Genomic DNA, 14,477 nt, shown 5'->3' on the forward strand with positions numbered 1-14,477 from the left:
CCCTTTCACCTCCCAGCTGTGGATGCCAGGCTGGATGGTAAGTTTGTAACATAATGCCTGGGGAGCAGGAAAGGTCATGTGGGTAGGCCTTATAAAAGGCATACAATTCTTACCTTAGCTACTTTTCAATAGCCCCAGCACAGAACACCATATAAAATGCATTTAAAACAAAGTAGGTAACTTTTAAGATTATATCTCCCAGATAAAACCTGTTTCATGAGGGGAAATAGTAGTGTTTTCATTAAAAGGCAGAAAATGACTTCTGCATATTGAAATAAAAATATCGAACCCATCTATTTTAGAGGCCCCGATTTTCTGTGCCTTAAAGGCATGTGGCATTTCTCTCCTGGTCATGGAATCTAGGGAAACACACTCTGCGGTGGGCCTTCCCCCTGAGTTTATTCTAAATTGCAATGTGCTCATTAGCATTTATGCCCCTGCGCATAAAATTGCAGAGGTACATTCTAATTCCTACGCAAAATAACTACACAATGCAAACACAAAAGGCTGCTCTTAAAATACTTGTCTCTCTCCTCCCTGCTGCTCACTCTGCCCCTGCCTGGCCAAGCATAACTGAAGAGGAAATGTTTATTTTCCAAACTGCAGGAGACAAAGGTATCTCAGCCACTGGAAGGCCTTCCCTTTCCGCCATTGGAAACACCCAATCAGTTGGGCATTTTCTTCAGCCAGATTTATTTAAAGCTAGAAATTGTGAGATCAGAATGAATCAGAACTTTGTGATGCAGGGAGATGTTTTCACTTTCGGTCACTTTGGTCCTTAGACACTGGGGGTTAAAAATGCTAGATAGGCTTGTTATCTGCTGGGAAAGCTTGCTGCATGCAGCCTCCCAGGGTCATCAAGGGTGGCCTAAGTTTTGTTCGTTCACAGATTAATTTTCAGATAAATCCGTGTTCAAGGGAACATTCCACTGATGTATACAAATCCGCTGCCACCTTACCTGCAAGTATTATTCTTACCGATGTTTTAAAATGAGCAGTGGGGAAAATGGGAAACTTATATTTAGTTTTTACTAATTGTTCTCTTGTTAGCATGAACAACAAATAACTCACTGCAGTGGTTGAGCTAAGATGTTGGAATCTGTCTGTCTGTGACTGTGTGTCTCTGGATGACTCTGTCTCTGAGTAACTGTGTCTCTGGATGATTGTCTTTCTGTGTGTGTATGTATGTATGTATGTATGTATTTAGAATCTAAATCTGTATCTGTGTGTTTCTGAATAACTGTGTGTCTGTGTGTCTCTGGACAACTGTGTCATCTGTGTCTGTGTTTCTAGACAACTGTCTGTATGTCTGTGTCTGTGTCTCTGGACGACTGTCTTTCTGTCTGAATGTCTATGGACAACTGTCTGTGTTGGTATGTCTCTGGATGAGTCTGTCTGTCTGTCTGTGTGTCTCTGGGCAACTGTCTGTGTCTGGCTGTCTCTGGATGACAGGGAATATGATCTTGTGAGAAAGACTATGGAGTTAAAAACTTGGTTTTCTTCACATACATAAAAGATACCAGTATGCACTTTTTTATTTATCATGTTAGAACAGTTTTTATGTAAATTCAGTGTCAGATTGTAGACTACAACTTATTTCAGTCTGTTCAAAGTCCAAGAGTAAACTCAGTTCCCATGGGTGTGGCAGAGCAGGAAGAAGGCAGCTAGCTGTGTAGGACTCTGGGCTGAGTATCACCCTGCCTTTGGTTTTAAATGCAACGCAAAGCAAATAAACTTGGGTGGGGAGTGCCGCAGGCCCTTTCCAAGGTGCACACCAGGTTCCAGCCTCTGCTGAGCAGCAGAGGAGGACAGGTCTCTTATCATACAGCATATTCCTCCTGACGTTTCTGTGGGCATGTGTGAATTAGGCCAGAAAGGCTGAAGGTAGCCAAAATTAGTCCGAAGAGGCTATAAAGCCTTGCTGCCAAAGGAAGGAAACTGCCAGGTTTCTGTAAGTTGCACCCTCCTTGGGTTATGGCATCTTGACTGGCAATGCTGATGGCTTTGTCTTCAAACAGCCCAGTCAGGACCCATGGCAGTGCTGAGTAGCCAGTGACCTGTCCTGGAGGTAACCTCAGGATGTGTGGTGCTGACTCTGAAGGCATGCTTATCCCAGCCAATGGTGTCGTTAGATTTATTTGTCAAGACAAGACAACATGCTTGAGAGCAGGGGTAGTATTAATCACCCCCCATGGGGTGAGACCCCTACCTCCTAGGGCAGGGCATGCCTAAGTGCTGCTGCTCCTGATGCCTCTGAAAAGCCACACCTGGGACAGTACCGGAGCTGAATTTGTCTCAACCTTCTTCCACTTGGGAGCCCCTCAGACAGTGACTGTTTCTGCCTGCAGAAAGTAAGCACTGAAGCTTATGTGCTGCTTTGTATATCTTAAGGTTCTGCAAAGAAGCATGAGGTGCTAGTCTTCCTCCTGCCAGGAATAACCTTGCCCCCTGTGGTGGGCCTACCTCCAGCAGCTAGTGGGGTGGTGGAGTGCCCACCAGACAAGCACCAGGCCTGAATTCAAGCCCTGAGATACCAATGCCCTCGGCCTGAGTTTTCCTGACTTTTTTTTTTTGTATGAACTTCCACAGTCTGCCTGGCATTCTGCCTCATATGCATTAGTTATTTTCTATCAGAGGGGAGATTTTTCTGCTTCATGTGGCTGTTGTAAGTCTTAAATAAGGTGGTATATTTACCTGAGAGTACATAGTAAGTACTTGACATGTTAACTATCATGCCATCTTCATAAGCATAGACAAAAGCAGTGTGTAGACTGTCATTACCTACACATACAAAAGACAGAATTAATGTTGTAGTTTTACTCAGATAGTTTATAGAGCGCCAACTCTGGACTGCTCAGCTTGGTCTCCATGTGTCTGCAACTTTAAGGAAGTTACCAGTCCCAAAGCAGCCTCAGTTTCCCCATTTCCGAGAGGGGGCGGGATTAGTGTCAGATCTTCAGGGTGGGGCTGTGAACACACACGGTGAAGAGGAGTATGGGATGACACAGTCATGGTCACAATTCAAACTCACTAGTTGGGTACCAGTGGACTGTACCTGTAATCCTAGTTATTCAAGTTACTGAGATCCAGAAAAGTCACAAGATTCCATCTGTAAAATAACCAGCAAAAAGCAGGTGCTGAAGACATGATTCTAGTTGTAGAATACCAGCCATGCAAGCAAGCCTGCCTAGCAAGCATGAAGTCTCCATGTTCACATTCCAGAACCATGAGGAAAAAAATAACACCAAAAACCAAAACCCCTTTAGGTGATTTTGATGTCAGGAGTTTGGACTGGATGGTCAGTCAGGTGACTGTTTTATGATGTTGCCTGTTTAGCTCTGTTTTCCTGTTCTGGTTTACTTGTTAATCTGAATGCCAGTGACAAGAGAAGGAACTGATCATTAATGTCAACATGGAAATGAAATATGAAGGAAAGAAGCCATTGTTCATTCTCTGAAGATCTGAAGTGCTGATATTTCCCCATCGATCTGGAGTGCTGTGAAAGATTAGGAAAATATGAGCATTTGAAAATGGAGTGGTTCTATGCCGGAACAGCAGGTAGACTAGTCTGAACAAAGTGTCAGAATGGCACTGTGACCAGCATTTTATATGACAGCATCCTCTCATCATTAGCAGGAACTTTCAGGTAGTGCCCCTGCTCATTGAGGATGGAAGAAAGATTGAAGAGTGAAATAAGACTTCCCTACAATAAATGTGCGTGTGCGTGTGTGTGTGTGTGTGTGTGTGTGTGTGTGTGTGTGTGTGTAAAAGAGAGAATACTGGAATTTGAACATAGGACCCCACATATGCCAGGCAGGTTTTCTTCCCCGTAAACTGTGCCTTCAACCCTTTTTGCTTTAGCAGGTTTTTGGAATAGGGCCTTGGGTTTATGCCTGAGCTAAACCCGACTGTGATTCCCCTACATGGGCTGAGATGACAGGTGTGTGCCACTGTGGCTAGCTTTTTATCTGCTGTAGTGATGTTTTGCCAACGTTTTACCCCGAGCAGCCTCCAGCTTCAACCCTCCTGAGTAGTTAGGATGGGGTTTGAGCCACCACTCCAGCCACAATAAACTCTTGAGGCCAAGCTTCTCCATAGGACTGGAGTATTTGAATTTTGTAGTAACACCTTGCTTAGGGAACAGGCATGAAGTATGGTCATAGGAAGACACCTGTCTTGTCACTTGGGGAAAAGTGGAGGCACAGGAAAGTCTGGGTGCAGCAGGGCAGGGCTGTTTCACCCTGCAGCCTTCAGAGTGGGTCCGTACACCTGCTCCAGCTTTGCCACTGCTGATGCAGAGGGGGAAAGGGGCCATGCCAGACCTCCCCTCCTGGGGCTGCCGAGCCATGTCCAGGGAGCCCTCTGTACCCTTCAGCCACCGAGGGAGAAGCAGCAAGCTGATGGTACCGAAGACAGCGCCTGGAGTGGGCTCGTGGAGGCTGTGGGCAAGTGGGAAGGCTTGTGGGCTTGTGGAGGCTTGGAGGCTTCTAACTGTAGTGTGGCTGGGGCATAACTTCCATCTTCAGGGTCAGAGGGCACCCACAGAAGACCAGGAACCTGGAGAAATACTGTGGCTTTTTCATCAGTGGCTGGGACTACAAGTGTATCTGGTGTCACTGACTCTTGAATGACAGCATTTTGGGCACTTCCCCAGTCCCTAAGAAACTCCCACATTTTACTTTTTAGCTGATGCACAGTGATTTAAAAAACAATGGCTTTCTAGCATAATGGAAGTGCTTCTCCATTTCTAAATGAACTTTTTATCACCCTAGTAGATCAAAGAGATTTTAAGTTATGTTCTAAGTACAGCACTTGATTGGGAATACTGTTTTCACTCCAGACAGATGTGTAAGCAGTGAGCACAGCTCATGCTTGTTAGAGTTGCACAGAGTCATCTTGCCAACATATTTATATACCAGTGCGTCAAACTAGCTGCCTCCAACCGTTTTTTTTAAACAAGTCTAATATGTAAAGAAATGTGTATCTATAAATATATAGTATGTATCCTTCTGATTGATATCACAGGCTAACATGTACCAGTTAAGAGTTTACCTGTGTAAAGGTTGGAAGAAAGGGGAATTCTTAGTATCTGTGGAGGCTTTGATTATTTTCCATAGCAGGATTCTTATGTGATTAGCTGATGCCCATTCCGTCTGGAGCTTGCAATGAGACACATGAGGACCTCTCAGGTCCTCATGGAGACTCAGTCAGCTTGACTGTCAGTTCTAGCAGGTTTGTTCAGCCCTAGTCCTCTCTGAAGAGTGGGCCACACCCACCAGTGATTGTGCATTGAGCACCCAGGGGTACTGAGGATGTAATTAGGAGCACCTTCCTCAAGAAGCTCTCCCCTCCTGATACTTAATCAGCTTGGGAGAACCTGGTTTAGGTAATGTGACCTTATATAACACAATTAACATTTTTTAATTGAAAAATGTTAGCACGTCTTTTTCCATTTCTAATAAATGACTGACCATATGGCTTACTTTATAACTAAACGAATAATAATGTGTATAATAAAATGAACAAGTAAGCCATCTCATCACCACATTTATTTACACATTGTTGGGTTATTTTAGTGAATACTAACAGTGGTAATTTGTTCTTATTTAGTCGAATTATGTCATTAAAAAATTTAAAAAATACCTGTCAGTTTCGGTATTGTTTCTTCTTAGGACTTGGCCTGTCTTTCCATATTCAAGCCAATCTAATCATGTCTAATCTTCAGTGACTTTCCAAGTATAAGTTAAATTTCCTCAGGAAAGAGCTTCCTTCATTTCATATGTAGTTAATATTATACATTTGGTAAACATATAGCAAGCACTCTTTTCTAAAAGAAATGGTTGCAACCCCCCCCAAAAAAAAATTTGGAACCAATTACTTGCTTGTTATCTAACACCAACAAGTAAAGTAGGTTACTAATCTAATTGTCTTGGGCTTGAATGAAATACAAATCAAGAATCATACAGCAGGGGCTGGGAGTTTGGTCTAGTGGTAGAGTGCTTTCCCAGCATGCAGAAACACCTGGGTTTGGTTCTTCCATATCACATACATAGAAAAAAAGCCTGAAATGGTGCTGAGGCTCAAGTGGTACAGCTCTAGCCTTGAGAAAGTCCAAGGACAGGGCTCAGGCCCTGAGCTCAAGCCCAGGACTGGGAAAAAAAAAATCACACAGCAGGGTCCGGTGGCTCACATCTGAAATCCTAAGTACTTGAGAGGCTAAGATGGAGGATTGTGAAGTCTGAGAGCAGCCTGGACAGGAAAGTCCATGATATTCTTATCTCCAGTTAACCACCAGAAAGCTAGAAGCAGGGCTGTGGCTCAAGTAGCAGAGTGTTGGCCTTGAGCCAAAAGCTCAGGAACAGCAGCCAGGCCAAGAGTTAAGAGTCCCGGGACAAGAATAAAAAGGTAACATTCAGAGCAGATAGCTGCTTGTGGGCAAGTGTGAGTTTCTGGGCAGTGGTCTGGGATGGCCCTGGCATTGCTCATGTGCTCCACCTTGGTCTCTGAAGTCCAGTCTGCACTTGTGGAGCAGCACCCACTCAAGTCTGTGCACAGCTGGCTCAACAAGCCAGGCTGTGGAAGGGAGGCCTGGTGCTGGGTGTGCTAGCAGGACTTTGGGCAGTGCAGAACGGGAGACCTGTGCTGTTCATCCCAGGCCATCGTAGCAGGGGGACCTTGTCTCCAGTACTCCTCTGGCCCTATTGCTCTCCTCCTCCTCATGTGTCTTGCACACTTGGCTCTGCAGCTTCTTCTCCCATACATACCTTCCTTCAGTCACTCTCACCCCAGCACATCTGGAGAGTGGGGTGTTGGATAAATTGTACATTGAACTTTTTTTTCCCCTGTCCTGGGAGCTAGAACTCAGGGCCTGGGCACTGTCCTTGGGCTTTCTCATGGCTAACACTCTACCACCTGAGCCACAGCACCACTTCCAGCTTTTCCTGTGTATGTGGTACTGAGGACTCAAACCCAGGGTTTCCTGCATGCTAGGCCAGCACTCTACCACTAGGCCACACTCCCGGCTCTGTGCATTGTATTTTAAGAACAACTTTAATGGTCTTTCTGTTGGGAAAATCACTGGAGTGTTAACCGCTCTGCCTTTCCATTTTTCCTTCCAGGCACCGTTGCCTTTCAGCGCCCGAGGAGTTTCTTTGTCATTATAGCTGGGATGTACAGCACCTCGCATCTGGTGTCACTTTGTGATGGTGGCCACTGCTGTGGGCATGCTGTAGTCTATGCTCCTTTTCTTTCCAGAGCCAGATCTCCAGCCTCTTGCTCACTGTGTTCTTGGCTTCCTCCCAGGGTGCGTTCTGTTGTGTTTCTTCCTTGCTGCTTCGTGTCTGGCGCGGGTTAGGGTGGTTCTTTCGGCCCAGCGCTGCCTCCGCTCTGCGTTCGCCCTTCCCTCTTCCCAGGGTCAGTGTGCTGCGTGGTCATGCCTCCATTTCCTCAGCCCTGCCCTGGATAGCACCTCATTGGGGGATGGCTGCCTCTGAGCCCTGCAGGTGGGAGGGGAAGAGCTCTCCCTCCCTGCCCTCACCATCGAGTCCAGCTGGGCATCTGGGTGCCCCACACACTTGCTTCAGTGTTGAGCTTCCCAAGCTTTGGCTGCGGCTCAGTGGCCCTGCTGTATATGCCTGAAGGATGCTCAGTGGTAGCCTTGGGTGTGGGGAACTGAGTCCTGGAGACCCTGGGAGGAAGAGAACGGTGTTGGCATAGACCTCGGGAGTTGCAAAGCACCAGGAAAGCTCTTCAGAACACACGGAAGGTAAGGACTTGCCTGTCCAGGAAGCGGCTCCAGTGGGGCGGAACTTGTGGCCTGGCTGTAATGTCAGTGGGTGTTAGTCCTGACCTTGAGGGACTCCTGTGACTGATACTAAAGCCAACATGCAAGTCCTGGGTGGAGGGCCTGCTTGGTTGAAAACGTTCTTCTAGGAATTTTGTGTGTTTATGTTTCTATTCTGTTTACATGCAATTCAGCATTAAAGCCATTTTTTTCTATTTTTTATTCCATTTATGGAATCTATGATGTAGAGATCTATGGTTTTTCTGTCACAGACTTTGTTGTATATCTTGTATGAGGATTCTTGTTTAGAATTTCAGTGATTAAAAATAAAATAGTATTTTTAGCCAAGTACCTATAGTTTGTACCTCAGATTCTTTTTTTCTTTTAAGTTTCAACAGACCTTTAATGACTAGTTTTAGAATGGAAAGGTTCAGTGGTCCTCAGAGTCTTATAACATATTCCTTAACACATAATTAATGCGAAAGAAATTGAGAGAACAGCTCAGATCTTGGAATTGCCAGAGCTACTGCCTGGCATTCTAATCACACAGTTATCTCTTCTTTTGTGGTTCTGTTCTCTGGCTTTGTATGAGACAGACATTCGGCTCTCCTTCTGGGGAAATGTTTCTCTGCAGGTGTGACGGTCCTGTGGAAGGGTCTGCATTGGGGTTTGATATGTGGGGAGCTGGGCAAAGTACCTTGTCCTGGAGCATCCAGGAAAATCCCGGTCAGCTCAGGCTGTACCCCATCACTGGCAGGGAGCTTGTCACTGCCCTCCTGACTCTAGTCTCCCACACTGACCTATGAAATGATATTACAACCCAGTTTCCAGTAGAAGGCCACCAGCCTCATGATCAACTCCAGTTTTCCTTCTCTCTTTGTTTTCATTATAAAATTAATCTTTTAATTTGTTCCTGATAGCTGAAATCTCTTAGCCTCGTGTCACACTGGACCCTTTTAATTTCCATATTCCAAAATGCATCCTAAAGTGGTTGCCAGTGGCTCATGCCTCTCATCCTCGCTACTCAGGAGGCTGAGATCTGAGGATTGCAGTTCAAAGCCAGCCTGGGCCTGAAAGTCTATGAAACTCGTTTCCAATTAACCACCAGAAAACTACAAGTGACACTATGGCTCAACATGGTACAGCACTAGCCTTGAACTGAAGCGCTCAGGGACAGTGCCCAGGCCCAGAGTATAAGCCCCATGATTGACAAAAAAAAAAATAACAACAACAACATCCTAATATAGAAATTGTTTATGATAGCTATGCTAAAAGAAAAAGATCTGTATTTGATGGTACTTTTATAGGATGTTCTTTTTTTATTTCTATATAGAAAATGTTTATTAATAGCTATGCTAAATGAAAAAAGATCTGTATTTGATAGTACTTTTATAGGATGCTCCTTTTTTCTGTCTGCTGTCTATCTATCTATCTATCTATCTATCTATTTATCAATCAATCGATTTATCTATCTATTATCTATCTAGCTAGTGTGCTAGCTATCCTTTTATTTTTGGTGCCAATGCTGGGACTTGAATTCAGGGCCCAAACCCTATCCCTGAGCATTTTCTGTGCAAGGCTAGTTACTGCTCTGCCATGTGCGCCACAGCTTAACTTTTTGCTTTTTGATGGGTCTTTTGGACTTAACTTGCCTGGAATGGCTTTGATCTCTAGTCTTCAGATCTCAGCCTCCTGACTAGCTACGATTACAGGCATGAGCCCTCACACCTGTCTTAAGTTCAAGGTTCAAATATAGGAAGATGTACACATTTCTCTTGGAAACATTGGAATGTTGAATGTTTTTTATTCCTCATGAGTGCATGGTGAGACATAACCACACTGATGGGGTCTACTGCGTGTTTGGAGACCATCAGCAACCTCACAGGCGTTTCCTAGTAATATATCCAAGTACCAGCTAAGGTTCCAGATGTACATACACACACATGCACGCCCGTGTGCATGTGTGTGTGTGTGTACCTGTGTTGCAAACCAGCTGTTTCTTAGACCTGTGACAGCTAATCAGCTCGCTCAGCTGCAGAAGCCAGGGTCCTGGCACCATCTTCCCTGGACAGACAGCCAGGAGATCCCACCTACCCAAAGCAACCAGTGCTAGATGGCCAAAGCCAATCTATGTCCCCGACCTCCAGATGTCTCTGCTCTGTCCGTCCAGGCTTGTACTCACACTGCTTTCCTGGAGGCCTGTGGTGGTCTGAAAGGACACCAAAAGTTATAGAAGGCTTATTGGATAAAATAGGGATACTCAAAAAGTATTTATGTATGGAAATATTTAAATTTTATTCCCTGTAGACCTCAAAAAATAAAGAAATGGAATGTTTTGAAGCCTCTTAGTGGGTTAAAATGGATAATTGTTTTCATATGTAAAAACAGAAAAGTGAAATATTAATGCTCTTATTTTTCACATTTATGAGCTGTGTGTGTGTGTGTATGTGTGTGTATGTGTATAGATGTGTGTATATATACACACTTTTTTTGTCAGTTGTGGGACTTGAACTCTGGGCCTGGGTGCTGTTCTTGAGCCCTTCAGCCCAAGGCTACTATACCTTACCCCTTAAGCCACAACACCATTTCTGGCTTTTTTCAGTGTATGTGGTACCAAGGAATTGAATCTATGCTAGGCAAACACTCTACCATCAGGCCAAACTCCCGGCCCTGACAATATTTTTTAAAAAATTTATTGACATTGATTTTTACATCATATTTCAAAGCAATAATGAGAGGCACACTCTGAAGCTAGGACTTCACCTTGTTATTGTTTGCCTTGAATGTATTTTCCTGTCTAGGACTCTGTCAGAACTCCTTCCTATAGTCCTTGGAGATGAGACATCCATTTAACATAAGACTGCAAACCCTGATTTCTTCCTTTAAAAGAAAGTGTGAAAATAGTATAGTAATTTATGTACTTGTACCTCACAGGTCCTCACTGTGAATCTCACAACTGTTAGCTCTCAAAATAAGGCCCCAGATGTAGCACTGCATCCAGAAGACAATTTCAGTGCCATTCAACTAATGAAACTCATTCTCCATCCCCACTATTTTCTCTCTATTGTCCAGTGCAGTCCTAGGAGGTTTTGAGAGCTATGCATATACAGAACATTTATAGTATTCACTATAGACATCCAAATTCAGTAGACATATTCATGTAGTAAAGAAAGAAAAGATCAAATCTGTGCTCAATTTGAGCAACTCAGAGAAAAGACAGATGCAGAAATGAGGCCAGATACTGACATTTTATAGTTTTAGAATTTTGCTGTTTGAAAACAGACATTTCTGTTGGTCACTTTTTTTTTTTTTTTTTTGCCAGTCCGGAGGCTTGAACTCAGGGCCTGAGCACTGTGTTTAAGTTTTTTCAAAATTTGCCACAGCACCACTTCTGGCTTTTTCTGTGTATGCAGTACTGAGGAATAGAACCCAGGGCTTCATACATGCTATACAAGCACTGTTCCTCTAGGCCACACTCCTGGCCCTGTCACTTATTTTTATGTGGAACCATAAAATGTGAATCAGTTATATAAGATTAAGATCTCCTTAACTGATTTTTAGTAGTTTATTGGTTATTTCTACTTCTAGCCCCTTACAGGCACAGTCTTATTTATTCTTCACAGAATCACTTGGGAAAGTTAGAATGATTATTTCAGTATGACAAAGGAGGAACACTACGGCAAGAGGAGCTGGATAACCCGCTTGCTCGTTGTGTTCCAATGGGACCTGTGCATTTAACCCCAGGAAGTGTTGCTCAGGAGTCTGTCCTTGGCCTGCCATGGCCTCCTTCAGCGATGGCTGGTTTTAAGTTGGTCACTGGGCAGCTATTTGACTTTGGGAAGTCTACTTTGTACTCTACCCTCGCTAAAATATGAATAATGTAATAACGCTAGCTCCTTGTGAAGATTTAATTTAATAAGACAGTGTGTGCCAAGCACTTAGCAGCCTGTCTCGCATATAGAAAATATCCAATAAATTGTTGATGTTATTATGTAATTTCCCCAAGGTCACACCGCAAGTGATTGAGTCAGAATTCAGACCCCAAATTGAGTGGAAACCAAATAATACTAGAGCATCTTTCTTCCCTCTTCCCTCTCTCCTCTCTTCCTGTCCTTTCCATAAAGAGCTTCAACCTCAAAGCAAAACTACTTCTTTTTCTAGACTATCATTCTCCCTGGCAGCTAACTATACATTTTCTGACGAGTACCTCAGGACTTCACAGTGCAGAGCAGAAGTCAAGTGGAGTTCCAGTGGCTTGGGGAAACATTTCAAAGTAGAAATTGGAATTCTGGCTACACTGCTAACTGTTGTATGATGTTAGACAACTTACTCTCTTTGTGGTTCTTCAGCAGTACATTTATTAGTAAAATTAAATAAGAAGGTTTTGACTTGCATATCCTGAGCATTAAATGATGCTAGCACAATTAAGGAGCCATTTAATGGCTAGACTTTGTGAAGAGTTAGTAGAAATATAAGTAGCCCTTAAATATGGATAAGTTCACAAAATCGAAAGACATGGTTAGTGAGAAGGGTGGGGTCTTAGTGTTAGATGACCCTTTGTCCCCCAAACCTTGTACTCTTCCTCGCTCAGAGCAACTTAATGTCATAGCTTTGGACAGGGGCAATGTCATGTAGGGCAGTGGATGAAGAGAGAAAAGATGTCAGAGATCAGAACTGACCCTGATATGGACCGGAATGGTCATGTCATTGGAGAGAAGAGAACAAACCTCTCTGTCTTAGCTACCTAAGTAAATGACATGGGAAAGTGCGAAATGCTGGGTAAGCAGATGTTGGCATTGTCAGTTGTCTGTAAATATTCTTTGAAAGAGACCCCATACTGGCAGGTGAGGCTATGGTCTGAGGAGATAAGTGTCTGCCTCGGGTTGAGGTCTAGGTTTGCATGGAATGCCTAACGGCGGGTACCAGACTTCAGCTGTGCGAATTCAGTAAAGTACTTGCTGCATCAGTGCTGGTCTCCCTGACTAGGTTCTGGGCCCTGGAGGTCAGGGGCATTGGTGTGTTTTTCCGTCTCAGTACAGGACCTGGAGAATGGTAGACACCAGTGTGTGCCTAGAGGTGAATAAAATACATGTTCCATACATGGTACAGATGTGCTCACAGGAGTCTTCTGCCAGTGAAGCACTGGAAAGCAGGACGGAAGCTCAGAAAGGAAAGGAACCAATCACTGGCAATTCCTTGGCACCAAGAGACCATGCAGGGGATAGTGGCGTGGGGATGAGGGGTAGAGGAGAGTGGCATGGGGCTGAGAGGATATGAACTTCATTAGATGGGCCGGGAGCCACGGCACTGAGTCTGTCATTGTTACCTGTTAATGAACATAGGGATATTCCAAGTTGTTCATGGGCAGATGTCAATTTTTTAATGGAAAGCTATAGGAATCCTTGTACGTGCACTCAATTTCACACAGTGGAAGATATATTTGGCATTAGAAAATGTATCTGTAAATGTTTTATTCATGTATATCCTTAGAAAAATGTTATCTAAATACCATTTAAGTCTGCAGTGTTGTCAGGTTGTAAGTGGTGATATATACACATGAAGTCTTTGAGGAATTGCATGGATCATGTAGAAAGTCAGAGTGCAAAAATTGAAATGTCTATGGTATTGGTATAAGACTTGGGGTTTGATTTTTAACTGTAAAATTTACTAGTCTTCTGATGTTTGTTCCCCAAAGTAAGAAGGAAGAAACATATTTCAAAGTCTATACCTAGATCCGAAAACATAGCAGAAAGCACTGAGGGTGCTGGTGCAGCTGGGATGGCAAGGCTGAATGGGACACCCGGCCCCTAGAGGCTGTCCCTGACCCCTGACTCCTGACCCCCTGACCTCTGACCTCTGAGCTCTGGTGGTTCCTTGATAATGGATAAAGAGGGGCGTGACATGCCACAGAGGAAGAATGTCAGGCAGCAGGTGCTCCTGGAGGCTCTGGGGTGATGGCTTCTCTGTGTGGCACAAGCAAGGTGTCCAAGGCAGACACATTAGTGCTTTGTCTTGCGGCACTCAGTTGTGTGGGTTGGCACCTGAGAAAAGGTTGTTTAGAAAACTTCAGATGGGAGTCAAAATCAAACCAAATGTTTCCACAAACATGTGTGCTTCTAATTTGAAAAGGACCTTATGTTGCAGTATTACTGGTATAAGATTAAGACAATGTGGAACTTTCCAGAGTATGCTAATGTGTTGCATATTTTAAAACTTCTGCTATAAAAGACACACACATTCATTTGAAGGTAAACAGAGGACTGGGTCTGAGGCGAGGACAGTCAGTCGGCCATGTACCTTGTCTGCAGGTTTACTTCTGGGCTTGTATTATTTTCTTTTACCTGTGTGTGAGCCCTTGGCCCCCTCTCTCACTGTTCCATGACTGCCCTAGGCAGAGACAGAACAGCCTTTGCTTTTGCTATAAAGGAAGAATCCTTGGGCAGAAATTGTGTGCTGTAAACTATAATTCTCGTTTGTACTTTGCGTTTTTGGCCGTCTGCTTCCCAGGTTCTGTCTGGGTGTACATCCTGATTGGACAAGTAACTGTGGTTTTACTTCACTTACCTTATATTATGCTTATGTTTTTGTATAACCTAATGACTGTGATTTAGTTTATTTTGCCCACTTGCAATAATTGTATACTAATTTAGGGAATATTGTTAACAAACAAGAGTTTGTTTTATCACAGATCTTG

At 43.9% G+C, this 14,477-nt stretch overlaps 1 protein-coding gene across 9 annotated transcripts in view; it reads left to right on the forward strand.

Annotated features, from left to right (window-relative positions):
- Mbnl1 (muscleblind like splicing regulator 1) overlaps positions 1-14,477 on the forward strand; it is a 164,877-nt gene that overhangs the window by 75,405 nt on the left and 74,995 nt on the right. Inside the window, exon 1 of one of the 9 annotated variants that reach the window (XM_090337855.1) lies at positions 7,676-7,765. The exons of the other annotated variants lie outside the window; for them this stretch is intronic. The gene's annotated coding sequence lies outside the window, so the exon portion shown is untranslated. Of the gene's footprint in view, positions 1-7,675; positions 7,766-14,477 lie in introns of those variants that run through there. 9 annotated transcript variants of the gene reach the window in all.

This window comes from Megascapheus bottae, chromosome 1 (assembly GCF_031878675.1).
Source record: "Megascapheus bottae isolate mThoBot1 chromosome 1, mThoBot2.hap1, whole genome shotgun sequence".
In the NCBI taxonomy this organism is placed as follows: Eukaryota; Metazoa; Chordata; class Mammalia; order Rodentia; family Geomyidae; genus Megascapheus; species Megascapheus bottae.